Genomic DNA, 25,134 nt, shown 5'->3' on the forward strand with positions numbered 1-25,134 from the left:
GCTCGTCAGTCATGTGAGCTGAGCTGCGCCTCTGATTGGGCAAACTCCAGATCTCAATATCCTCAAAACTGCCGAGGTAGAAGAATTCACTTCCCTACAGTGTGTGCTGATAGTAAAATTAGGGACTCAGACAGGAGACATTTTTTGACCCAGGCTGTTAAAATGTTACCATTCGGCTCTGGAAACAGTTTTTTTTTAGCTTGGTGTGTTTGAAACTGCAATGCCTCATGTTTTGAGACCAGAGGTTCCCGCCTAGGTGGAACTTTGCTGTTGGTGATCTAGAGAGTAGAGGAGAGTTGAGAACACGCGACCATACACACAGCTACAGGACCACGCTACAACTCTGCCCTGCACCCAAATACAACACTCATGCTTCAGTCTCAGTCTTTATTTGTACAGTGCCAAATCATAGCTAACGTTATCTCAAGACAAGTTTGATGTGGAAATTTCCCTGTTTCTGGGGAAGAATGAAATAGAGGCTTTTATTTTTTTTTTTGCAAAAAAAAGGTCAGTCAAACATGTGAGCAGTCAATGTGAAGAAAGACCTCGAACATAGTCCGAGTAAAACATTAATGCTTGAGGAAATGCCCCCTAAGGTACTCTTAACATCCCTCTGTCTGCTGCAGGAATCCACATTGCAACCAGGCCTTGAAGCTGGGCAGAAGGTATGAGAGGTCAAGACATAAGACAAAAGGGTCTGGAAGCGTATTAAAGAATCAGGAGATGGGGTATAGACCTGTTAATGGTAAAGTTTTATGAACAGAAACCCAACATTAAGACAAGATAAGAAGTCTTATCTCATCTTAACCCACCATTGCTTCTCTCCTTCTCTCTTGGGTTGCGGCATGCGTCCACACATATACAACCAGCGTGTGGCAAAATGGTATCCTCAAGAGGCCCCAGAAATTTTACTGGTCAGGCTTTCAGGGGGTCTCTTGTAGAGATAGACCGATATAGATTTTTCAGGGCTGATACCGATACCGATTATTTATGGTCAAGGAAGCCGATGGTGGAAGCCGATATTAATTTGCAGTCAAAGTGCAAATATTGGTGTCAAAATTTTGAACGATACAAACTACAACACTTAACTTCATTTAAATACCTTTAAGCATGAGTTTATTTAACAGCTCCCAGGCTTAGCAGCCTGTTATACAAAGTTAAATGAAAACTTGATAAAAAGCTGAAGTTTTCTACAGTAAATAAAGTTTCCAAAATTTCGATGTAACTGCAATAACTGTAATAACTGCACTGCTGATTGGCTGTTTCCAAAGCCATGGCTCTGCTTGTAATCAATCAGATGGTACTGTGGGTGGGCAGTTTTAAATTTGTTTCCTATCAGCCGTTGGATTAAACAAAAGGCCGATGCAGATATGCCTAAAAATGCCAAATATCAGCCCCAATAATCAGCCCGGCCAATTATCCATCTATCCCTAATCTTTTGTGTCAGTTCTCAGACCCTAGACCAGGAGTAGGCAACCATTTCCATGACCCAAGCCACTTTGAAACACGCTCATGCCTAAAGTGCCAATACTTACTTTTTCATAAAATCATGGCCAGTTAATAGGAAAGTATCCTTGAATGGTTTTGCATGCTTAGCTACACAGTGAGAAATGGTCTAACTCCCCCTCCTGTTGTTGGTTGTAGAATAATCAACAAGCCAACAAACCACAATTAATTGCTGCAACAGTATACTTCAATCTTCTACAACATTCAGTAGTAGTGCTGAAAAATCATAAGAGCTGAGTCTTAGACCTTCTGACTCATCCTACCCCTGAGGACAAAGAGGAGAAGGCTCAGATTAAGTACACAAGTGTTTCCTGAACAGATGAGTCTTCAGACATCTCTTAAAGTAGAAAGGGACTCTGTGGATCGTAAAGAGTTAGGTAATTCATTCCACCATTTGGGAACAACAGAGGAGAAGAGTCTGGCTAGAGATTTGGAGCCGCGCTGGGCTGGGAGCACCAGGCGTCTTTCACAAGCAGAGCTAACACTGTTTTTTGTGTTTGGTCTCAAAGTAACACTGCATACTAGACCTTTCATACCATACTTTCACAGCAAAGGGTGTCCCTTGTCCAACTATGTTGGAAAAAATGACTGGAACTTGGTTTGTTTGCTTTGATAACACCGCTTAACAGATGTGATTGAAAGCTAGCAGACTGAAGTCCCAGGAGATTTGCGTGATGCACTTGTAGGACACATTCTTGCACTTGTAGCGTCATGATTAGAATTTATTACTGTCATTTGTTAAACTTTTTCATGTGCCAACTATAGCACCTGTGCCCTTGGTTGCCCAACCCTGCCCCAGACCCGTTATGTTTTGCACAGTGATAACAACGAATATTTAAAGTCTGGGTTTTTGAAAATCTTTTCTAAATTGTCTCCTTCACAAGAAAGTTGTAGATGCTAAAAGCAGCTCTGGAGATGACTAATCTGTTATTGAACGATGTTCCAATGATCAAATTGTGACTGAACTTTTATTCTTTGCTGCCACAGTGGTCATGTTTTCTTCCTAGCTCAGGCGCTGTCATCTCATTCTTCACTAAAATTTGGGAGACAGTATTAGGATTGAATGTAAACTGAAATTCTCATCACCTGGAAAGATAATGGTGCATACCAACAGGTCAGACAAGATCCAGAAAGGCCAGTGTTCTGAAACAGACCACATCCCTTCCTGTGTGTGATGGCTCTTTTATTTCCCTCCTCGGTGATATCCAGTTATCTCTAAAAGGACATAATCAAACCGCCGTGTAATTCGAGGTCTTTAATGTGACGACTGTTCCGTCCAGAAAAGCAATTACTCTTCCCGTAAGAGGCAGTGAAAGGAGCAGCTGAGTGACACCAGCAGCACTAATGTAAGATTGATCTCCAGCACAGGGAGCCTCCTCGACAGCCTCCACCACAGATGAAAGCCCATTTCTCCTGTTTGTCATCTGCGGCTTTCGCTCATTAAACGTCTGGAGGGAGCAGTCACCGGGGCATTAGATGCCTGAGGCCTTTCGTCAGCACTAGAAAGTGGAGGAAGTGTCAGTGGCCTCAGTACACATTCCCAACACTTTCATCAGACTATGGAGCCTGCAGAGAGAGATCCTGCCTTTGTGTGTGTGTAAGTGTGTAAGTGTGTGTGATGGCGGGTGGGTCTTTTAAGAAGGAAAGTGAGCAAGAAATTGAACAGAGAACGAGGGGATTTTAGTTTTTGGTGTTCCTGCACCTGGGTGTGTGTGAGTGTGCTGTAAAAGACAAACTTTGAATGACTCAGTTGTTGAAGCATTTTAACATGAGTGTGTGCTCGATGTGTTGAGCCTCTGGTGTTAGAGACAGAGGACAAAAAGCTGGCTGTGTTTGAGTGTGTGTCGACACACTCCCTTCGTGCCTGTTAGCAACGTGTGATAAAGTGTGGCTGCGTGGAGAGACGGTAGAAAGTGTGTATTGTGTGCCTGAGTGTCTAACAGGCTCTGAAAGGACCACCCTGGAATCCTTACCCATGAGGTCATAACTCAGGGATCAGCACCAGGTCTGCAGCGTGTACAAGTCCACATGGTAAACTCTGAATCCATGTTGTGTTATAATGCTTTTTATTTTGATGATGATAGCACATGCTTCATTCACAAGTGTATATCTTTGTTGTCATCTGTTTTTTTCTACTTTTTTTTTGTTTGTTTGTTTGTTTGTTGTTTTTCCTTTACATTCTGGTGGATGGTTTGGATTGTCGGTGCAGTAGGAGCTACTTTGGTCAACACCAAATGGGATCATGGCAAGTTTGGAAAACTTTACCAGACCTGAAGCATGATTCGCTTTTCTCCCAATTCGATTCTTTTACGATTTTTTGGAGTGTCTATTAAATTTAAACTGTGGTTTTTAAATATTTCTGCTTTTTGCAATTTTTAGTTAACTTTTTTTTAACACCAGACCTCGTGAAAAAGTTGAATGATGACGATGTCTACAGACTATATCTGGAGCTATAGTCAGTTCTTAAGATTTATTCAGGACATCTAAACTATTATCCAACACAGTTTTTAAGACTAAAATGAAGAATTTGTAAATATATGTTTTTAAAAAAATTCTGGTTTAAAATTGTTAAACACAAATCCAGACACTTCGATTTTTTTCTCCCACTCCTCGAACTAACCAAATTAGTTATTCTCAGATAAAAGCTCAGCTTTAAGTGAAGTAGCCTTACAGTCTGAGGCTAAAATATTTGATTTTAGTTCATGCAAAACTAAATGGTCTCTTAATTTTGCTTGGATCAAGATTTTATCTAGGAAGGCTGTGTTTTGGATAGTACTTCTGTCATAACCTGGCTGATTTGAGTGTCAGTCTTCTTAAAAGTCATGATTAGTGCTGTAACAAGTGTTTCTGTTGCGCTTTCTGCAGCTACATGTAACAAATACTGCATCCAAATATTTTTCCAAATCAATGATGAAAACAAAAATCCTTGTTATCTTTATGACAAATAGCTGATCATGTAAATGAGGCTATGAACTAAGAGTAGAATAGTACAGGGTGTCCATAAAGACTCTACAATTTACAAATATCTTTATCAGGTTTGTTTTACGTACTCAGTATTCATCAAAGTTTTGAATCACAACACATTTGTAGATACATCTGCAGTCCCACTCCGTTTGATTGAATCTTGACTGTGTTCGTCACCTGACATCAGGTTCATGTTCAATCCAACAAGCTGCGTGACTGACAGACAGCTGGAGTCACACTTCCCTCTCCATTGATGAGTCTCTCTTCATTCATGTTGGGCTGTAAAACCTCAAACCTCTTGACTCCTGGTCTTGCTCTGCTAAGATGACAGATTGAATCGAATGGAAACCTATCTGATCCAGAGCCATGGCAGAACAGAGCCGGACCGGAGACGTATCCAGTGTATTTCACAGCCAGCTCCAGCATCAGTGAACCAGGAAGAACTACACAGACCGTTTGCACCAGAGGCAGCAGAAACAGCACCTTCTCTTTGAGGACTGAACCTCTGGTGGAATCATTAATAAATTCAACTGCACTGAAAACTCCAGGCCTAAGTTTATTTTTAGGTTTTCATCCGTCTCCCACATTCTGGAGGAGACCGGCTGGGTCCTGGCAGATTAATGCTCGCACAGAAGTTGAATAAACTGCAGCACTTTAACCTAAGTCTGCTCCCACTCTCTCCACCATCCATCACCAAACGTTCTTTTTGCTTTTCTTTATATGGTCCTGAGAGGAATGAAGCCTTAATGAGAACATGGAGTTTAGTCTGCATCTGAGGAAATGTATTGGTTGGTTGGTTGGTCAGTAGTCTGACCGATCGCTGATGTGGGAGTATAAACTGGATGTTTTTCAAAAGGCGTTCATTACAAAGAAGATTCAAAAGGTGAATGTAATCTGACGCTAACGCAGAGTTTTTTCATTCCTATTTAAGATCTCTGGTCCAGTGTTTACATGATCTTATATGATCGTAAGATAGTCACTGGGTTTATATGGAGCCTTGATAGAGGGTTGATATTGGGATTCATAAAATAAAAACGAAATATTCCAATGTTATTCCTACGCCATCGTCCATGACAATTTCATGCAAATTAGGCGATGGTAGGGATGGGTATTGATAAGATTTAATTGGTACAAATGTCCTTTTTGATTCTGCTTGTCGATACCATTCTTTATCCCTTCCCTTATCAGTTCCTCTTGTGAATTTTCTTTGCACTAAAAGTGACTTTACAGGTTTTCTGTGTCAACAACATTGAATTGAGTTTATAAGTGAATAAATCTGAAATTGGTCATTGGATATAGATATCTCTAGAAGTAAATAAACAGAAATAATTTTAAGAAATCAAACGTAAGTGATATTAATGTACTATTTTGTTATGTTATCAACTGAAGTAGGCCATCTAGTGTCTCAAAGTGGTTATAGCACATGTTTCAGTAGTTTGGAACCTTGCCATAGTCATGTCATCATGCAACTTCTCTTTCGTTTACCTTTTAGTAGTTTGACGTGTAGTTTTCTGTATTTTTATACAAAGAATAACTGTGATATGTTTCTCTGATAAAATTCAAATTCTATTCTGAAGCTGAGGTTATACCAATGTATGCTAACTGCCAGCATATCAATGCAATTTCCCATATACCTTAGCGCCAAGCTAGCACTAGTTTGTTTACATTGCTTTTGGTAAATGTTGAATGTGTTGAATAGGAACCTTTTGAGAGAGTTTTTTTGGGAAACGTTATCTAACTGCTAAGCCAAGATAGCTGCGGCAGACTAGTCAGTCTAAGGTTATGAAGCTCTGGTGTAGTGTAAAGAATTGATGAGGGAATCATTAGCATAAAGGCTAATGATATCGATAGATTGAACTGCATCTTACTGATTCTTAACAGGAACCATTTTTGAATATCCATCCCTAGGCGATGGCATGATTTAGTGACTTCTAACTCTTGAGACATCCAAAATTACGTTTTACTGAGGAGTTGGCAACACTGGCCCCAAACCTTCATTCACAACATCTGTGCTAACAGACCATGAACCATGATGTTTTCATAGATCTCAATATGTCTACAATAAAACGGCTGTCCGGACTGAAGAAAGACTCCACGTAAACCTGGCTGATGCACTTTTCCCTCTTTTTGAAGTGAAAAAACCTGGGTCAACAAATCATTGAGATTTAGATAAGAGCAGTTTAGGTTCATGGCTAAATCAGACACTGAGCTGCTATCAATGATTTACACACACTAATTGGGCACCCCCACATATTTGTCTGACAGTCTCAGGCCTCGCATTCCTCCCCACTTAAGGCTTTCAAAGCTGAAAGTCTGACAAGCACACGAGCATCTCAGCCTTCCTCCCTCTTCCTGGATCTCCTTTATCTCTATTTCTTTATTCCTTCTGCACCTTACTCTGTCTCTTCAACCAAACTCTTCTGTACGGGTTAACCAGCCGTCCTGACACCTCTCCTGCTTCTAACTGTCACTACCTTTCTTTCCTCTTGACGTTATGGATCTTTTCACTCCTCCTCTTTCCACTTTCTCTTCTTTAAGTGCGTCGTCCTTGTGCTTCCACTTCAAACAAGTGCTTTTCTCCCCCCATGTTTGTGTCTGCATGCATAAGCTTTGACTTCTCTGCGTTTGTATCGTCTGTTTCCTGACGACTTCATTCTGTTTTATTTCATGAGAAAAAGTCAGACTGCAGCTGTGCAGAATTTTTTTTTTTTCCAAATCAAACTTTGAAGTTTCCGCTTTGATTTGAAAACAAGCTTCAGTTCACAAAGGTAACATCTGAATGTGAGTCTGCAAAAAGTCTGAAACTTAAGAGATTTCCTGTTTCCAGCTCAGTCTTGATCAGTTTTAGTGAAGGCTACTCAGCTGCTGTCTCTTTAAGGCTCCCTGATTCAAAAGCCCCCTTCCCTCTGATTGGCTAGCCATCTGGAGGCCGGTTTGAGGGGCAGGGCTATGGGCAGACCTTGGTGTTTAACATTTAAGATTTAATTCAAACACTGTCTCCAATATCATTTTCTCCATCCCTAACAAACATTTTGAATTTCTGTATTAGAATTATTTATTGGAGAAACTGCCCTTTCAAATAAATCTGATAGTTGCATTATTGCTGGCAATAATTTCTATTTCTTTCTATTTTTTTTCTTATTTTATTTATTTATTTATTTATTTTTATTTTCATTTATTTTTCATTTTTTTCATTTATTTATTATTCAATTTATTATCTTTATTTTTTCATTTTTATTTTTTATTTATTTTCATTTATTTATTAATTTTTCATTTATTTATTTATTTATTTTTCTTTTTTTTTCATTTATTTATTATTCAATTTATTTATTTTTTTATTTTTATATTTTATTAAGTTTTTTCCAATTTAAAAAAAAAAACACAAAAACAAAAGTACACAAGTCCTACTTGAGATAACTACTAATATACCTGATTCTCATTTCAACTCATACTTGTACACTTTTGTACAGAGGAGAAACACAACAACAACAAAAAAATAATCAGTGGGATACTGTCTCTTTATTTTTCATGTGTACCAAATGCATTATGCAGTTCAAAAAGTCACTTTCAGCAGAGAGTGTTGGCCGTGTCTCGGCTAGTAGACTTATAGGGGTTCATTTTCTTAAGAGAATTCTGTATTTATCTTATCTTTGATGCTAAAATATAAGCATTGTTTTCCATTAATTCTCAAATGCAAAGTTTGGCAAAAAAAAAAACATAAAACAGCAAAATCCATTATCATCCAGTTTTCTGGCTCGAATTTGGGCTAAGAACATAATATCAGAGTGAACTCCTCATGCCTGTTCATAATGACGAAGAAAATCTCTACAAAAACAAAGAGTCAGTGAAAACTCTCCACAAAGCTGGTGTTTTTCTCATTTTTATAATAGATTTGTTCTGCGCTGTGTTTATACAGTTTCACCGTACAGCTGTGACTTACTGAACATTCTTCCCATAACTGTTTCCACTGACTGACTGCAGTTTCTAGGACTGGATCCAGTTCCTCAGGATCAGAGCGACTTACTCCAAGATGTTGGGCCGGCTATTCAAAGAGGTTTCTAAAGACCTGATTTACTCTGCACGTCTGAGAACACAGAGATGATTGATGAGCTACATGTGCTTTTGCAGAAAGCAATTCACTTTCTAATGTGAGCATTTCCCATGATGCTGTGCAAAGCCTTACACACATTTTTGCCAGTATTTTCTGCTGCCTTGTCTCTCCTCTTCCTCACCTCTCCTCCTCCTGTTCCTCCTTTTTTTAGGCTCCCTTCTGAAATCTCTCTCTTCAGCTCATCTTCTGTCATACACCACTTCGCCAGCTTTCCCCTCCTCCTCCTCCACCTCCTCCTCCCACTGCTCTACCTCCCTTTTCCACTCTTGGCCAACTCCCCACACAATGTGCCCATTGTTTCCACACTCCCAACCCAGAAAGCAGGGACACAGGGACACAGGGCTTCTACGACCCAGAATCAACACTCACACCAACACATAGGCCGTCGTTCTCTGACTGTCTCTTTAACATTATGGGTGGGTGAACACAGCCCCTCTCACACACACACACACACACACATTCAGTGAAACAGTTGCTGTGGACCAGCACGGCTCAGGACAAGAGTTGGATTGAGAGCTGGTGTTGAGTCATGTGTGACAGCAGCCGTGACCGGCTGATTCATGGCTCATCAGTTGATGATACCCCTCGAACCACTTAAGCACTTCCATTACAGCACAGCCTCAAGGGACCCGTGTTTAGCCACGACACGGGGCATGTAAACTAGGCTCAACCTGTCATTTAACCTGCCTTGATTTTTTTTTCCAGGTCAGAAAAAACACATCGATTGATTTTTTGAGCTCAACATGTCATCATGATTCCCTCAGGAGAGGAACTAAACTTCCTAAATCGGTCTCATCTCTGCTGACAGATTGATTTGGTTTCACAGTGGCTTCTGGTTTGTTCACAGCCAATAAAAGCAACATTTAATTTCTAATTAACAGCCAGAAGATTAAATTATATATTAAAGCAAACTTAATTTGGCCATAAATTCTTCCAGGGATCATAGCTTAGGAAACTCCAGTGACAGCTGAAATCCATCTCATGGGTTGTGATCCTCGGAGCAGTATAGAACTCCCCTTTCATTTTGCAAACGTCCGTCTCATAAGCTTCTTTGCTTTAAGGTTTCTCTGCTACAATCTGTTCCACATGCTTCAGTTAAGTAGGTTTTCGGGCCAAACAGGAGGAAAACATGGAACAAATCCTGGCCAAGCTTTGAAAAATGCATCATGGGGACATAAGTAGGGATGCACGGTATTATCGGCAAGTTATTGGTATCGGCTGATATCAGCTTAAAAATAAGATATGGAAATCGGCCAACAACACAAATTCTGCTGATAAAACAAATTGCTAAAATAATGGAGCTGCTGATATTTTTTGAACTTTTTGAGATTTTGTTTTCACAGTGCAGATTGAGTAGTCCCACATTAGGCTCCTGTTAGTTAAAGTTGAATTTAAGAAGCAGTCTCTAACCCTTCTGAGCTAAAATTTGGTTCAATGATATCTCTTATTGAATTTTAGAGCATCAATAAAAATGTGGTGACAGAGGCATGTGGTTGTTTTTCTTGAAAGCCAAATGTGTATTTGATTATTTGTCTCAATCCGGTTGATTGTGTTGTGTCATTTTCTGTGTACCGTGACTCTGTACAGCTGCTAACTTTGGCCAGGTCTCTCTTATTAAAGAGATTTTTAATCTCAATGGGACTTCCTGGTTGAATAAAGGTTAAATAAGAAAAAAAAAAGAAACGCATTTACCATTTACCAAAGTACACCATTTTTATTCAATTTGGGTTTAACTGCTAAACAGCTGTACTTCTCATAAGTTCCCTGTAAACAGAAGTTTTGTTGACCGTCATTTATGAAATTGGTCAAATTTGCCCTGGTTGTGTGTCATGTTATAAATTACTCAGGTAGAGCGTCATCCAGCTTTCAAGTATGAATTACTTTATTGAGTTGTTTTGTTTGAAAGCAATCATCACAGATAATAAGTCTAGACTTACCTGCACTAGAAATTAATATTACACAACAAATGTGATAAGAAGAGTACACACCATAATGCAATATTCTACTTTCAAAACATAAGAGAGCTGGTGATCTCTGCAATTATGTGCACAGAAAAAATATCGGAATTGGTGTCAGCTAATTGACTCTCGGCTAAATATCGGCATCCCGAGACATAACCAAGCAATAAATAACACAAATACATATGAACATCAAATCAATAATGAACAAAATGGCATTTAAGTTGGTAATTGTGCCATTTAAATGTTTACCCAAGCAGTAAACTTTGATATAAAGCCAAAATGGAAATGAACAAAAAACAAAAAATAACGTTTATTAATGGAGCTCCGAGGACTATTTGGGAAAGCTACTGTTTTTTAGGGATAAAGACTCTGTTTCCCATATGCACCAGCACCCACAATTGTTTTTCATATATATATATATATATATATATATATATATATATATATATATATATATATATATATATATATATATATATATATATATTTTTATAAATACCCTGGTCCCAAGGGGAAATGGCTTTTTTTTACTGCTACTCCCTCCAAAAAAAATAGAAAATATCAAGTACAAGATACGTTTTTTAATAGAAATTACAAAATATTAAAAAAAAAAAAAAAAAAACTATGAAATGTAAGCAAAAGTGAAAGATGAAATTGAATATGGAGACATATATACAGCTAGATAAATTGAAGCTGTTGGTAAGGAATCTCCACTCAACATCCTCAGCCCAACAAGAGTTTGGTTAGATCAGACTCTTCCCTCCATCAAAAACTTCCTAACTCAGAGCACAAACATGCAAGACTAAAAACAGGGCGAACCTCAAGACTTTCTAGCTCTATTATAATGTACCAGTGCCTGATTTCACAATGATTGTTTGTATTTTTCTCTTTTTCCAAATGAACAATGCCTGTTCCAGGGCAGGAGCATCTACCATATGTGCTTCTGCACTTTATTACTGGGTGTGTCCGTGTATCCTCTGATGAAATCGACTATTGGAAAGACATTCTGCTGATTACATCACCATACTGCAGATGCAATATTGGATTGCATCAGTGCGGTCTGCAGGGATTGAAGGGTTGACTCAAAGCGTTCTTCAAATACATCCCTGACTACTCAGCTCAAATTCACTATTACTTTATATTCAAAAACATACATCTGTAGGGAGCCAATCGGCAAAGGAAGTCCATTTAAAAGGTTGTTAACCAAAGCCATGAGACATCATTTCATCAGTAACCTTAGTTTTGTCAGTGGTTTAACTGGAACAAAAACACTTGAATAAGGGGTATTCTGCATTTTCTAGGGTGTATTCTGCCCTTCTTGCAAGTGAAAACTTTGTAATTTATTTAGAACAGACCAATTTGAGCAGTTTGCGGACGAGCTTAGGGATTTCTGCAACATATGAATACTTATTTGTTAACTCTGGCCCAGTTTTCTGTTTTTCTTATCAAATTAATCTCTATTTTCATTATTTCAGAGACTCAAAGCTGGTTCAGTTTGCTGTTAGTCACCAGGTTAAGTTAATGTAGGAGATTCCAGTATTCAGTATGACTACTGTATAGTTGTAAGTCCCACGTTTTGACAGTGAACAGTGGAAAAACAAAAACAAACCAAATGAAAAAAGTCTTTCTGATAAACATTTTCAATTTTAAATCTTGTACATGTGGCTCCTCTTTCCATGCTTTTTTTCCTCACACATACGACCGTACCAGAGTTCAGGAGTTGTGGGGTGTAAAGTGAACAGCAGGGGGACAAGTCCTGATGAAGGGAGCTGTAAACTCCCACAGAGTCAAGCTGATGTGGTCGAGTGCCTGCCCACATGAACCTCTGCTGTTGCACAATTGTGGCTTATCCTCATGGCACGGCACGTCCCAGATGATGTTAAACAGCTGACTAAACTGTCGGTCACTCTGACCACCATCTTTCTTTTAACTGGCACAGAGATTACTTTGTTAACCGTCTACCTGCTTTAAGGTTGTAATTCTGAGACACCACAGACGCCAAAGTCTCGACTTTGATGACTTTTTGTTTTGTATTTGCTATATGTGTAACTTTTTCTAAGTTACGTCATTTTCTTTGTATGTGGGAAGCATCATGTCTGCATCACTTAGTGTGTTTACATGCACACAGCAGTCTGGCTAAGGTTGTAGCTCTATTATAAAGTCAATGAATCTCTATTTATATAGCGCCAAATCATAACAAATGTTACCCCAAGACACTTTCCAAAAAAAACAAAAAAACATGAAGACAAGACAAGCAGTCTGATCTCATCTTCCCACTGTGAGTACAGCACTTTGCAGCAGCATTTAGCAAGCTAACATGGAGATGAACAACTTCCCTTTAACAGGCAGAAACCTCGGACAGAACCAGACTCATGTTAGACAGGCATCTGCCTCAACTCAAAGTCACAGCAGAGAGGTCCAGTCAAGTCTGTGTACATATTCAGGACAGAGGATCAGACTTCAGGCTGAGAACGTTTTATTCCATGTCAATAGGTGGCGCTGTTTCCTTTTTACCATACCAACTTTATATAGAGAGCACTTTTGAAAACAACCACAGCTGTAAACAAAGTGCTGTGCAGGTAGATCAAAACAAAATGATAAAAATAGATAGGGAAAAACAGACACATGAACGAAAACATAGCAAAAACAACTAAAAGCAAATAAAAACAAATAAAAAGGATTAAAAGAAATTAAAAGGGATTAAGACAGGGCAAAGAAACTAAGTCTCACCAAGGAATTAAAAAGGGTTTTAAGAAGATTTTTAAAAGTAGACAATGATAAGCGAAACTGCATGCATATCCAAGAGGAAGTGACATTCTAACAACAACGGCCGAGATGGATGCAGCGGCAGCCAAAGCTCTTTGTGTTTTCATCGTGGTCATCGGCTGAACACCAAGGCGTACTGACCTTCTGAATCCAACCGTAGTCCGATAGCAATCCCATTATCTAGGTGTCTCAATCAAGCTATGCTTAATCTGATTTAGGTCTGGCTAACCTGTTTACACACATTTCAATACTCTGATCTCTGACTGATTACTCTGACTGATTAGCTTAGGTGTGGATGACTAAGGCCAGAAAAGTCCTTTGGTCCACTTGTTTGGTCCGGACCAAAAGCGGACTTTATTTTTTTCGTTTGGTGCAGGTTTGTTCAGATTGTACTTTTAGCAAGTGGAGTATATTCTGCAAACACATCCACGTGTGTGAGGATCAGTGCTCTCATTGGACAGCACTGATAAAGACGGCACACAGAGTACAGACCTGGAAATGGAGGTAAACATGTGTTCGTGCTCTTATTAGAGCTGCTAAATCATTTTCAGTTTCAAGAGCAGCTCCATCAAAGCAGCTTAACAACACCGTTTACAATTTAGGAACAGGAAGACGAATGATCTCAGCAAGGAGGCGCTATGCTCTGCGTGTCCTGACCCACAACATGCTAGCAACAGCGTGGCTAAACAGAAGACGGAGGATCAGGTATGAACCAAAGACGGTTAGGTTACAGTGGCTCTATAGGCCCAAAAGGCGCATGTATCCTGTAGTTAGTTCGGATGGACCTTGGTTTGTATTCAGACCTGCACCGGAGAACCACGAACCGCACCAGAGTTCGTTTGTGTCTATTCACACCTGCATAAAAAGTCCGCACCAGTGTGGGAAACGAACCCTGGTCTGTTTAAAGTGGACCAAACAGTCCAAGTCTGAATACGCCCTTAGACTTGAGTCGGACTCAAGTCACAATTTTGATGACTTTGGACTCGACTCAACAATATCATCAGACTTGCAACTCAACTTGGACTCTGACTTGGGACTTGACTCTGACTTCAATGATTTGAAAACACTTGTGCTTTTTTAAGAGAGTGTGCTGAATAAAATGTCCGCCCATTCAAAGTATTCAACCAATGTGACAGTAATTCTGTAATTTCAGGACATTGAATACATCTATTGACGTCCAACAGGTTTGAGAACAAACGAGTTCACGTTGTGCAAAACCTGCAACACAAAAATAACCGACGGACAAGCCTGTAAGATAAACTTTGTGCAGGGAAGTCAAAGATGAAATCACTGTTTATTTTTGGTGCTCAGTAGCACTAGCTATCATGACTGTATCTACACCTGGTATTATTGTTAACCAAACAATCCTCTCATTATTTATTGATGGGACTTGTCAGGCGCAGAATGTGGTCAGTAACAGGAGGTAATTGTGAAGCAACACTCTGGATCACCTGATAATATCTTTATTGTGGAGCCGAATGTTGTCGTTGTCTTTCTTTGCCACCACATCATGAGTTCGTGACATATGTCCCCAAACACATTTCCTGTGTTGTTCACACATGCCCTCGAAACTGACAAGCACGACTTCCTCAGAAAAACCACACTTTATTTTTTACATTAGCTCAGATAGCAATGACGGACAGGGGGGTTTTGCTGACATTTATAGTGTCATGCTCATGAGGACAGCCAAAACAGATAATCATGTGCTCCAAGATCATTGTTCTCAAGCTAATCTGCAAGTTCGTGGGAGCTAAAAGACCCCAAAACTTTTACCAGTCATAACATCCAGCCATTATCCACAATGCTTATCTTGTTTGGGGGTCACATGAGCTGATTTCAAATGTTATAGTGTGGGAGGAATGGTGCACTCAAAGCAGGATGCCAATCAGACAAACCCATATTTACACCCACGGAGAGTTTAGAGTGGACATTTAACCTGGCACACATGTCTTTGGACAGGGAGGAGGCCGAGTTAAAGAAGGGAACGTCCAGACAAAAAGGCCCCACTCAGGATCTGAACCAAGACGCTTCATACTGTGTAACTGATTTCTGTAAAAACTATTAAAAGCCATACAAAACATAAAAAAGGCCTTTCCTTGACGACCAGCAAATTTGGTTGAAAGTTCAAGCATATTTTCTTTTCCTGTCTGTGCTGAATGACTGTAATACAAACATGGTGATAAGCTCCAAGGTGTCCTTGTGGGGAACTGCAACATTTTCTGTTCTCAGAGATTTCGACTTTTCTAATTCTGTATGAAAAAGTACATTTCTACACGGCTCTCATCAAACCAGATGATCCTGTCTTTAAATACATTTTGCCTATGAGTGTTTCAGCACATATAACAGAGTACTTAATTCTCATACTCGTCTTTTTTGCCTCAAAACTATACCCAAAGATTACTAAAGAGTGTTTCCACCAAACGGTCAAGTTCTGTTTGTTTCGATATGGCATACATATGTTGCGTTTCCATTGACTAATCCCTGGACAGATCCTCAAATAACTGAGATGAGCCGTCACATTTTTTGGGACCCTTCCATTGGGGTGCCAGACAAAACCATTCCAATCCCAGAAGGTGGAGCTACAACACTGCAGACCATTGAATGAACTTATGAATTGAACTTAAGACACTATGTCCAGATGCTAAACCAGGGGTGGGTAATGTGTAATGTCATTTTCACTTTGGTAAAATTGACATAAAATTGGTTAAAAAAAAAAAGATCACCCAAGAACTGGTAATGAAAATTTCTAAATGATACCCAGCCTTATGCGTCGTTGCTCTATGTTTACTGTGTCAAGTTTTTCTTCTTTGTTGGATTCATTATTTATGAAACTGATATGGCTAAACTGTTGTACACATCAAAAACATCAAACATGATGAGACGGTGAAAGGTTTCTTTGTCTTTACAGTTTACAGTCTCTTGCTGACCAAGCAAACTCTGCTGAAAGTCTAAATCTGACCTTCGTGTTTAACCTCAACAAGTCCAACGTCACTGCAACATGTGCAAGCATGATCAGGACCAGAGCTGCAGGAGGAACCACATAATGGTGCGTCATGCTTTGGAAATGTCCACTATAATCAACAACGTAATCATGATCAGCTGTTTAAGAAGAAGTGCTCTGACCACAGATTCACACGCAAGCGAAACAAGAAGAAAAAGAGGAGGATGGTGAAACTGAGAACTCCTTTTGTTGTTACTGCCACTCTCTTCTTTTTCTGAACATTCAAACTCTTGCCAAAACCGTCTCCCTTCAGATGCCTTCGTAGGAAATGTAACTTTTGCAACAACCGCTGACAAAATGTGTCTGTTGAACGCCGCCATGAATGTGGAAACAATCTGGGTATTTGGAGTAAGAATGGGTGGAATGCAGGTCCTTAGATGAGGGGGAGGAGAAATCATGCTCTGGGTAATCACGACACAGATGTTCCAGGGACCTTTTCTCCTGAAGGGTGTCAGAGCTCACGCAGGGAAACATAAAACAGCCATCTCTGGGGGGGCGAGGAGTCTGAACAGTGGGAGTTTGGTTTGGTTTGAACAGGAGGGTCAGGAGTCGACTCATCAAATCAATCTTTAAGAGTTTGTTTTGTTTTTTGGCATTTCACAACATGCGGCGTAATCCTCTTATGACTGTTTTTTGACCACGATGTCAATTTATCAGGCAGAGCTTTAACCATAAATAAGCTAGCTCTGCTGGTTACTGAGGAAACTGCTGAGCTCAGGAACTATTCTCTACATGAGTTTGGATTTCTACTGCTCAGATCCTCTGGAACATAGTTTCCATTCAAAGTCTGAGGATGTATAAAGGTTAAAAGACCTTGATTTTTCAGAATATGAAGCAGTCAGGGAAGTAAAACTGCTCAGGGCAAACGAGGCCGAGGCTTTTACGATCACAACTCATTCATCTGTCTTTATCAGCTTACATCTCTCATTTATCTTCTCCCTTTGTAATCCCTGTAGGATCTGTGGTGTGATAGAGTGCTGCAAACCACGCAGTGAGATATGTTTCATGACAAGGCTCTCTGATAAGGGATGTCGGAGGTCGTCTGCTCGGAGAGGAAACTAGATTCACCTCAGATCTCATCAATCTGACGCTTTAACAGTTTAAAGACCTGTCTTTGTCTTTGACCTCTTAAATCTTTGTTTAGATTCAGTTGTTTTCAACGGCTTCCACTCAAAACACTTTTTTTTACATTATCACTTTTGTTCTTTCACATCATGTTGGTAGAACAATGGCAGACGCCACCATAGTGTTGCTGCCGAAAGTATTTCTGGGGTTCATTGTCTTGTTTGCTGGGTGCACTGTGATTGGCTGATGTAACCATGGCTATTTTCTACCCAGAAACGTCCCAAAACAACCAAAACATCAACATCCAGGCAGAGAAGAGGGTATGAGGCAGACACAGACACTGACACACATGTATAGAGGCAGACAGGGGATGATTGAGCAGGATTATTCTAGGTAAGGTTGACATTTAATTTTTTTTCTTTCACATCATGTTGGTACAACAATGGCAGACGCCATCGTAGGGTTGCTGGCGAGGGTATTTCTGGGGTTCAGTGACTTGTCCCTGAACAACAAGACCTGGGTGTGAAACCCCAACCCTCTGATTTAAAGATGACAAACTCTACTGATATCTACTGAGATACTACGAACAAGCAAGAGTAATTAAGTAAGAGACGACATGAAAATTGAACACACTCACTACCCCAGCAACCTAACATAGCATCGTGTTTCTACGTGGGAGAGACTCGAAAACCGGGCACCTGACTTGGCATGTTAGCACAAGCTAATCACAAGTATTTGACACATACCTGGTTAGCAGAAAGCTAACTCATGTGGCGACGAATGTCAAACCAAGCTTCACCCTCGTTTAGTAAAACCCTTCATCTGTTTCACTGTGGTTGTGTTTTTCTTTCTACATGCTAAGTAGCTGCTCAGATTAGCTTCTTCCACTCGCTAATCAATGCACAAAGTCACTTGTGCACTGGGTGCACTGTGATTGGCTGATGTAACTAAGGCTACTCTCCATCCAGAAACGTCCCAGAGCATCCAAAACATCAACATCCAGGCAGAGGAGAGGGTATGAGGCAGACACAGACGCTGACACACATGTATAGAGGCACATACAGGATGATTGAGTAGTATTATTCCTGTAAAGGTTAACATTTAATTTTTTTATGGACTCTACCTTCAAGTAAAAAAAGATGCAATTCTCAATGGTCTAAAGAGTAAGACATCAACCACAAATTGTTCACTGCATACTCTTCCACAATCATTGTTAAAGTAAAATCCACAGTAGTCCCTTCACATGCAAAGTGATTTTGTTGAAGCTGCACTTTTACATATGAAGTTAGTAAATATTTAGCAGCACCTTTCACTGTACGTCCCTGTTTTGGATAGTGTCTGTGCCCTCCAGTCACAGCCTGCTGCACACTGAGCCCAGTGTAGAAGTCGTCCAGCCTGCAGGATGGCTCAGGTTGAAGCTTGCTGTTTACCGTGCTGCGGCTGGGAAGAGGTGTCAGATTTGTAAAAGCGTGTTTGACTGATGAGTTATGGACCCTGGAAGGCTGGAATCTATGCAGGACTGTATTTTGTAACTTCCCAAGAAAATACTTTTGCTATACGTAGAATAACCAAAATTGGAAGCTACTCAAAGTACAAGTAAACACAAACCTTCTCAATTACAGAGACATGAGTCAATGTGATTTGTCTTTCATCATCCTTTCAGTAAAAATAAAACCAAAAGCCAGAAACCTTGGAGTTGCTTTTGACTCTGAGCTCACTTTCTCCACCCGTATCAATAAAATCATCCAGTCCTGTTTCTTTCACCTGCGTTCAACTTCAAAATTTAAACAAACCGGACCTTGGAAAACTTCTTGCTGGCTGGCTTCCTGTCAGTTTTAGAATTGATTTTAAGATTGTATTGATTACTTTAAAGCACTCATTAGGCTTGCTCCAAGCTACATTCCAGAGCTACTGATACGAAATAAGCCATACTTTTAAAAACTCACTTTTACAGACTTACTTTTATGTGATACTGCCTTTTTATCTTTTATTTCTATCTTACTTTGGTTTTACTGTATTGTTAGCTTTTTTATTGTTTTATCTCTTGCTCATGTCCATTATTCTAAATCATCATCACTTTTATTTTTATATTATATTTTTCTTTTTACACTCTTGATGTTCTCTTTTTCTATTTGCTGTCTTGTTTTCCACTCCTAACCCCTTTTTACTGCCTTGTCTTTTTCTCACTGATTGATATTTTTAGCTTTTATTTTGGTCCTCATGACCTCATTTCATAAGGCATGGTTCTTGCATTGTCTGGGTTCATAAGTCATATGTAAGTACAGTATTTTTAAGACTGTCTCGACTGAACTAAGCCTTTTGTTTTATTTTCTTTGTGCTGAAGTTTATGTTCCTTGTTTTTTTTAAGCCCTCACTGTTAGGCAAAGCACTTTTTGAACTTCTGGTTTTAAAAGTTAAAAATAAAGTTATTATTGTTGATTTCTAGGGATGTGTACCTCTTACATTTGAAATGATAGGGTACTGATGCCTGGTACCTGGCAATCAGTATCAGTTCTCAATGGTACCAATTTTTGGTATTTTGTGTGAGAAAGTGGGAATACATATTTATTGTTTTTTGTTTTAAAGGATCCCCATTAGCTGCCACCAATGTGACAAGCTCATCCTCCTGAGGTCCACACATATTAACTTTTTCATTTAAGAAAAGTTTTTTAATTAAACTTACTTCTCAATACATTAACTTGTAATGCTGAATTCATGTCCAACATGGAAAATTCCCTACGCTCCCACTCCCTTGCAGTCACAAGGATGTGTTTAGGTACCTTAAAATGGTACCTTTTAATGTACCGTCAATCCGTACTCTATGTAGTACCTAATTCTGTACCCATCCCTGTTAACTATAATTATCCTTGAGTGAAAGTAGGGCTCAATAATAAATGGAAACTGACATTGCAGAGTAATAGAATGCAATTTTTTTAAATCCCGAAGGCTACAATTAAAATAAAGAAAGAAAGAAATTATTTTTTCCTTTAAACCTGCAAAAGTCAACATCATGGTTTTCTGGCAAAATGTTACATGTCTACAAGGCTTAAAGTTAAATCAGCCAGTCAATATTCTAACGTGATTGTAACAGATATGTTATCAATTCATGTTCCAATTCTAGGGATGTCCCGATATTACATTTTCACTTCCGATACGATACCGATACTGCAGCATTGAGTATTGGCCGATACCGATATTAATCCGATATGATATCAGCATGAAACATACATACTTACATTACTTATTTTGTAGATTGTCTGTCATGTTAGAAAAGGCTTGATTAAGTGATATTATTCAAACAAAGAACAGTAGTCAGCAACAGTAGGTATGAGGAAAAACTGACCCATTTATTATTAACCAATGGGAAACAGAAACTGCTGATATCTGAGATTTTAGATGCATTACGATATGATACCTATACTTGTTTTTTTGCTGATGTCGGACCGATATCCGATATTGGACTGGGACACCTCTATCAAATTCATCTGATTTCATCCTAACATGTAGGCGTGGCCTACAGGAAAGAAGTGTTTATATGTTAACAGTATCTTTTGTCGTGTTGGTCGTGCTATAGAATGATTTATTGCTAGATTATTTCCTAAAATCATTCAGCTCTAGGTAAAAGTCAGGACTTGAAATGAGCCACAGCTCTGGGGAATCTGACAACAAGCAGAAGAAGAAGAAGTCTCTTCCATCCATCCGTGTTCACAGTGGAAAGGTTAAGTAGTTGGTTCAACAGCTCAAGGCAGAAAGTTCTGGAGACCCTGTGTTAAAGTTACTGTGTCCCAGCTCTACATACAGACGTGAGATTTTACTCTAAGTAAAACAGCAGCAAAGGCTCCTTATGTCAGCCCTTTCACCATCGTGTGTGACAGCCAACAAATACGACCGACTATTTCAAGAATGTGGAGTCTATGATTAAAACAGCTCCAGCAATCTAATCTACCTACAGGCTGTTAATGGTTGTCACAGGCTCCCATAGCATCAAAGACCCCCTGGGGTTTGTGCCAGTGGGTGGCAAGTAAACAGTGTTTTTACTATCACTCAACACACACACACACTGACTGACACACACAGATTTGAGCCCCAGATCTGTCTTAATTATGAAACATCAAAAGGGACGGGGCTCGTGTCGGGGACATAAGGTTATTTTCCCTGTTGACCTTTACCTCCAAATTCCTCAGGGAAGAGGAAACTGAATTTGTCTCAAGGGTGAAAAAGGAAAAGACATGTTATCACCAAAAATGTGAAGATGATCCAGAGCAAATGTAGAGATGACGCAGTCTTCCTCTTGTTGTTGTTGGGTTACAGTTTGCTCTCATGACTGGTGGAAACCACCCTTTGTCACCTCAGAGCCCCATTTGAAGTCCTGTGGGGAGCTTTAAATACTCAGTAGGGTCTTGAAAGGTGTGAGCCGACATGTAAATGAGGATTTCAGACAAAAGGCCAAGGACTGAGTAAACACAAGTGGCAAACATTCATTACAATAGCATGAAAAAAAGTATCCAGAAGTATTAAAATTCAGCCTTAGCAGTGTAATCAGGCTGTTAGTTTTGACTACGCTGTTGAACAAGGGAAAATTTGACCTGACATGCTCAACATGAAATGTTAAGTTCTCCTTTGGGGACATATATCAACTGAGTCTCACAGTAGCCCTGCAGCTAGCAGAGTGGATATTCAGGTTTGAGCCAAATGTGGGACAGCTTCACAAGTTTGACTGTTTCTGACAGAAAAATTTCACAGCAAAAACTGAAATCTTATCAAGTATTTTTGTCTTAATTTTAGTAGGAAATGTCTTTTTAGACTTCATATGAGCCACATTCACCTACCAAGTCCAGAAAAATGACTTATTTCAAGTTATTCAAAGACAAAAACTGAGGACTGAATTGCTTGGAACAAGTTAAAAAAAATCTGCCAATGAAACAAGAAAAAATTTCTAGAAATTTTGCTTGACTCTAGTTTCATGTATCTGCCATGGAAATATTCCACTTGTCCATCTGGGTAGCAGCTCTTTGGATTTTTTCTCAGAGGCGGGATCTCCAACTCACTCACCACAGACCAATCTACATCAAGTCGCAGTATGATGTAACTTATGTGCGCCGCTGCTGAGAAACAACAGACGAACAACTACAGGAACACGAGAAACAGCTGTTATAACTGCGTTAAGATGACTGCTGCCATTTTTGTAAAGTTAACTTTAGGATCAAAGGATTACTGACAAGTCTGCTCATCACTTTCCCAGCTCCCGCCTCTCTCCCCTGATTGGGCCGTTAAGAACTTAACCGAGTGGATTTGTCGGTCAATGGAGCCTGGTGAGATGGATCTGAATCAGGCAGGTCCGTCTGCTCTGCAAGGTTAAAAATAATGTCTTCATAGAATAAACTTTTCTCTTCAATTCAGACCTCACTTTTGTCTTTAAATAAATTAAAATTAGACATTTCTGGACTGGTCAGGTGAATGTGGCTCATATTAAGTCTAAAAAGACATTTTCTACTGAAATAAGACAAAGACTTAAGTTTATAAAGACTTGAGACTTGGCTTAGGATCTAACTTAGACTTGCAAAAAGTAATATGTGGACAAGGGCTGCAACGATGAATCAATAAAATCGATAAAAATCGATTGGTAAAAGTGTCGATAACGTTTTCGCTGTGTCATTGCTGTATTAGTTTGTCTTCAGTTTGTCTGCTTCCTTTTTGTCGGAGTATTTAGTGGTTGGCAACTTGCTGATGGTGGATTACCGCCACCTACTGGACGGATGTGTAGATTACCTGGTCTGTGGGGCTGTATGCGTCACATGTAAACAGATCAGTGTGGCGGAAGAGAAGCTGAGCCTGTTTGAAAACCACGAGGAGTTCATTAAACCAATCTTAGCATTAGCGTTAGCTGCTACAGATAGTGGTTGGGCAGAGGGGGTGAACTGTTTGACCTGCAGGTGAAAAGATTGAGGACACATTTTTATTTATTTGCCTTTTTGGCCCACTAGCTTCTTAATCTAATGACATAACAAAATATTTTCTGTTATTTACCCAAACTGTTGATTCTTTAAGTGACAATACATTCATTTCATTCATGTTCTTCTGATTCATCGATCAATTGTAAATGTAATCGTCAGAGTAATTGTTAGTTGCAGCCCTAAAGTGAACATCTCTGCAAAGGAATCAGGAATGATGCTCCAGTAAATGACAGAAGGAACTCATGTTGACGGTTTGCATCATCTGTCATGGTCCCTGTCTTTAAAAGATAAATGAGAGCATCAGGTCTGAGTGGAGCTGCATCAGTGAAGTGCAGAAAAAGCAGCTTTTACACTGTTTAATATTGCTGCTCAGTATAAATGTGTCTGCACCCAGCTTCAGTCTGAGCAGTTACTCCCAGGAATTAAACCATCCACCCCCTGACTGAGCCAGCATCTCATCTTTGACAGGTTTCAGGCTAAAGCTGAGAGAGTTACTGAGTTTTTTAATGAAAATGAAGTTAAAGATCTGGGTCCAGAGCACAGAGAGTATCAGCTCCTCCCGGAACAGACAGCATCCGAAAGCTGGGAGGAGGCCAACTCTTCCAGAAACGTCTGAGGACTCTCGATTAGTTCTTGCCTGGTCATCATGTTGAGGCGCTATCAAAGACATGTTTCCTATTGGTAGACAGCTGCTTTTCAGCGCTCATGGGGTCAATGAAGAAAACAAAAAGAGGAAATTCCAAGTATTTTCACTGCAGATCAGCGTGGAAAATCAACACAGATGTTCAAATCCTACTCCCAGACTCAATGCCTGCTAGTTTTTCCCTGCTCACTCCCTTCCACAAATACTGTTTGATAAAGAGCCCAGCTGTGGCGCAACAAGTCCCTCTTTCCAGCTGCGTCCCGGTCTCAGACCGTGAAGGCGCACAACCGAGTTCTCCTGTCGAAGTAACGGTGCGCACAGCGGAGTCATCTGCTAATGCCATCAAAGACTTTATCTAACCAACGCTTTCCAGCCACGTCTACGTGGCAGGTACACTTTGATTATATAAAGATGCCCACATCACGCAGGGGTGCGTTAAACTAGGATGAAAAAACTAAAAATGCTGTAGTTTTTAAAAGTGCACAGTGGAAATAAAAGTCACAAAATACTCACAGCGTGTTCCGTCCCAGTGAAAGCAGAGGGTTGATAGTTTAGCTTACTCCCTGACTGGTTCCTGGAGGTCCAGCTCAACTTTGATTAAGGGTGCCTGAAATTCCTCTAACAGACAACTCCTTCGGATTCAGCCCGTGCAACTCGTGTGTCAAAGTCGAAGCACCGCACCAGACTCCAGATCCAGTAGAGAGCCAGGTAACCCTTTCATTTTATGTCCGTGGAACAGAAAACAACGTCCCCCTCGGTGTTTGGTCCTCCAAGTTGTGAGTGTGTGTTTTTTTAATTCCTCAGCTGAAGTGGCCTTGATGCTCACACTGCGCCTCCGTGCCTCTCTGCGCTGGCGCGGCTGCTCCACCGAGCTCCCTCTGTCTCTCTGTCTCTCTCTCTCTCACACACACACACAGACGGCCACACACTGCTGGAGGGCAGCTTTGCGCATGACGTCACACACAGGGATACACACGCACCGTAAAAAAAACAGTTTAAATCAAAGAGTGTCAGTGAAACCAGCCCAACATCTCACCTTGACACTTCCCCACTTTTTCTAAAAAAGACACATCTTTAGTTAAACATTTTCTGTTATGAAGGGTATTTCTTGCAGTTATAGATGCAATGAGGAGGATCTTTTTTAACTGGACTGTATTGCCCCC

General features: G+C 39.9%; 1 protein-coding gene across 1 annotated transcript in view; it reads right to left on the minus strand.

Annotated features, from left to right (window-relative positions):
- The window catches only part of lpar1 (lysophosphatidic acid receptor 1), a 53,430-nt gene extending 28,627 nt beyond the window's left edge, over positions 1–24,803 (minus strand). The window contains exon 1 of the mRNA XM_074691107.1: positions 24,485–24,803. The gene's annotated coding sequence lies outside the window, so the exon portion shown is untranslated. The remainder of the gene's footprint in view (positions 1–24,484) is intronic.
- Positions 24,804–25,134: the final 331 nt, after the last annotated feature.

This window comes from Halichoeres trimaculatus, unplaced genomic scaffold (genome assembly GCF_033239565.1).
Source record: "Halichoeres trimaculatus isolate MK-OKI-2021-1 unplaced genomic scaffold, fHalTri1.1 fHalTri1_scaffold_16, whole genome shotgun sequence".
NCBI classification, from domain to species: Eukaryota; Metazoa; Chordata; class Actinopteri; order Labriformes; family Labridae; genus Halichoeres; species Halichoeres trimaculatus.